The 3,398-nt window shown below is 51.7% G+C and overlaps 1 long non-coding RNA gene across 1 annotated transcript; it reads right to left on the bottom strand.

Moving 5' to 3' along the window:
- Window positions 1-730: 730 nt before the first annotated feature.
- LOC108527518 (uncharacterized) lies at window positions 731-2,150 on the bottom strand. Its single transcript, XR_001884838.1, has 2 exons — window positions 1,932-2,150; window positions 731-1,607 (listed from the first exon to the last, which is right to left on the bottom strand). It is a non-coding gene; the product is annotated as an uncharacterized LOC108527518 (long non-coding RNA).
- Between the last annotated feature and the right edge of the window lie 1,248 nt (window positions 2,151-3,398).

Here is a 3,398-nt window from a genome sequence, read left to right as displayed (position 1 = left end):
CTATCCCTTAGGGATGCTACCACCCTACCAGTTACTGTGTGAATTTGAAAAAGGTGCTCCCTTTCTCAAGACACTTTACTACCATCTATCAGGAAATTGTCATAATTACTAATTTTGCTCAAACAAGGCATTTTACTGCCATATGTCAGAGAACTGTTGCAATTAACTTAGAAACCTAGGGTAGGCCAGGCGCGGTGGCTCAAGCCTGTAATCCCAGCACTTTGGGAGGCCAAGACGGGCAGATCACGAGGTCAGGAGATCGAGACCATCCTGGCTAACAAGGTGAAACCCCCTCTCCACTAAAAAAATACAAAGAAACTAGCCGGGCGAGGTGGCGGGTGCCTGTAGTCCCAGCTACTCGGGAGGCTGAGGCACGAGAGTGGCGTAAACCCGGGAGGCAGAGCTTGCAGTGAGCCGAGATTCGGCCACTGCACTCCAGCCTGGGCGACAGAGACAGACTCCGTCCCTCAAAAAAAAAAAAAAAGAAATATAGGGTATGTAAAAGATACCCCTTATACCACATACAACAACCCTAAACCCTGCCCCCCGCCATTAATATATTGAAAGGAGAGTTGGGGAAATAAAAGGTGAAAGCAGTTATGTTTTTTTAAAAATTTAGGTGATGTGGGGACTTGAGGTTAAAATTACAGAAAATAAACAGGCTACATTTTCTTTACATCTGAATTATTGTAAGTAAACTTTCAACTCTGCCACACCAAAATACAAACTCTTTATGCCCAATATTTTCCTTTTATTAGTATTTCCCATAACACCTTACATACATATTAATGTACACACAGAAGGAGCCAATAAGTACTTGTTAAATAAAAAAGGAAATTTTTAGAAAAATCAGAAATGATGGACACACTTGTAGTAAAATGTAATTTTCCTGTACTTTTACTTTTCCCCTATGTTTATTTGAACAAACCTAAAATTGTACCCATTTGCACCTACCTAACAACCATAAAAATTCGGAGTTCTCCAGCTGTTTTGTAACAGCTGTCATCCTCAAAATATTTTTTTGAGAAACATAGATCTACGCTTCTCTATTTTTTCTGGACTAAAGAGAGATCTCAAAATCACAGAATTCTTAAAAACTGAAAACAGGATCATGCCGTCTAAAATAAGTTCTTATTTAAACTCGGGAGGGGGAGGTGGAGGTTGTGACATCTAGAAAGGTGAAGTACTTTGCCTGTAGTCACACACCAAGTCTGAGACTCAACACACTACAAGATACATATGGTTCGCCTCTTTGCGTCTCTTCCTCCTTCCAAAATACATTTTCCTCCCTCTCAAAAGCTTTATCACGCTTTGTAGTTGCTTAATTATCGATGTCAAACCTAGACAGCAACTGATGACACTCAAACCAGAGACATTGCCCAAAGTTCTGAAAACCAGAGAATCAGATAAACTGACAGTTTTACCACATCCAAAAAAATGCAAAACAAAAGAGAGAAGGGGGAGAATCGAGAAAGAGTACATTTTCAGTCATCGTAACAGAAGCGAGGGAATAAAAACAAGTTTCCCTTGGAGAGAGATTATGTTGGGGCATCAGGTATAAAGGTAATTCCTCTTGAGGGTTTTCTTTTCCTTGTAGTTTGTGGGACCTAAAAAAAAATTTTAAAAGTAAATCACATAAACAATCACAACATCAACTCATTTACTTCTCTCCTCTCACATATTAGTTTCCCACACATTGTATACACTTCTTCAAAGAACATATCAAATTGGCCAAAAGTCAAAGCTTTTTCAAGGTTTAGATGATCTAACGATTAGGCACCGACTCCAAACTTCGGTTACCAAGCCCAAAGCTCGGAGAAGGAAATCTCCAGGGTTTGCAAATACCCTCAGCTTCGCTAAAGGGCACGAAATCTCTAGCGCTCCCTACAGCTGAGATTTTGAACCCACCTACCACAGAAAACCCGAGTTACCAAAGATTGGCTCCCTCGTTCCACTTTTTTTTTCAGCTCAACAAAATCGGGTGAAGGCTGGGGTAGAGGGGGAAGCTGAAACGGCGAACCGAAGGATTAATCACTTCTCCCCATTACATCAGCAACCCCCGCCCTTTCCTCCGAGCACCTCCTCTCCCAGAATCGTCGCTACGCACTGGCGCTCTCTTCGCCCACCCCCTGCTCTATTATTTGCCCTGATACCTCCCATTATCACCCGCCCCGCCACACTCCCCTTTCCTCTTTCCCCCTCCTATGCGGGGGAGGTAGGAAACCCGAGAGAGGAAACAGGGCGTTGAAGGGACTTCGCGATAAGAGCGGAGGCCCCATTGGCCGGAAGGTTGTACGGAAGCCTTAGATTGGCCGCCTGGACGGATTCCCCGCCCCTCTTCTCCCCGCCCATTCACCCCTCCCCCAGCCGCTCGCGGCCCTCCCCCGCGCCCCGGCCAGCCCCGCGGCGGGGAGGGACCCACTGGGCTAGTGGAGGCTCCGGCGGTGTCAATGGCTCCTCCTGCCACGGAGCAGCAGCAGAAGCAGCGGCGACAGGGCTGAGGAGGAGGAGGAGGAGGAGGAAAGGTTCCTTTAAGGAGGAGGAACGACGACGCCTCTTTTCCCCCTATCTCCTCCCTTCACACTCATTTCCCCTTCGCCGAGGAGAGAAGGGGGGGAGGAGAGAGAAGAGGCCGAAGAAAGAGAAAATTCCTCACAGAAATCTCTTTCAGGGGTGTGGGGGGGAGGAAGAGGGAAAAAAAAAGAGCCGGGCGCCCCTGCTCCCTCCCTCCCTTCTCTCCCTCTCTTCTTCTCCCTTCCTCGCCCGCCCGCCCACTCCCCCCGCTGCCGGAGACGCCGCTCGCGAGTCGGCGGGACCGGGATCTGTCTCCTCAGCCGCCGCCGCCGCCGCCGCCGCGCTTCGCCTCGGGATCCCGAAGCGGCGGACGCCCTTTCTTTCTTTCTCTCGCTCTGCCCGTCTTTCTGCCTTCGTCCCTCGCGGCCGCCCCGCCCGGCGGCCTCGGCCTTCCCCGTGCGTCAGGCCCGCCCGGCCGGCCTCCCTCGGTCTCCGTCTGTGTACCCGGGCCTTTCTCCGGACTCGGGGTCCCGCTCGCCCCCTCCGCCCTCAGCGTCTCCCCTTCCCCTCGCCCCTTCTCCTTCCTTCCCCCTCTCCCACTCTCCCCACCCCTTCTCCTGGTCCGAAGCTCGCTGTGCGTGTGTGTGTCCCTCCGCCAACGCCGCCACCTCAGCCCGGCAAATGAACTCCGTCCGAGCCGCCAACCGGAGACCCAGGCGAGTGTCGCGGCCGCGCCCGGTGCAGCAACAGCAGCAGCAGCCCCCGCAGCAGCCGCCGCCGCAGCCACCCCAGCAGCAGCCGCCCCAGCAGCAGCCTCCGCCGCCGCCACAGCAGCAGCAGCAGCCTCCGCCGCCGCCACCGCCGCCTCCGCCGCTGCCTCAGGA

This window comes from Rhinopithecus bieti, unplaced genomic scaffold (genome assembly GCF_001698545.2).
Source record: "Rhinopithecus bieti isolate Rb0 unplaced genomic scaffold, ASM169854v2 scaffold_4758, whole genome shotgun sequence".
In the NCBI taxonomy this organism is placed as follows: Eukaryota; Metazoa; Chordata; class Mammalia; order Primates; family Cercopithecidae; genus Rhinopithecus; species Rhinopithecus bieti.
The sequence above is the reverse complement of the archived record's forward strand: the minus strand, read 5'-3'. Positions and strand labels throughout refer to the sequence as shown.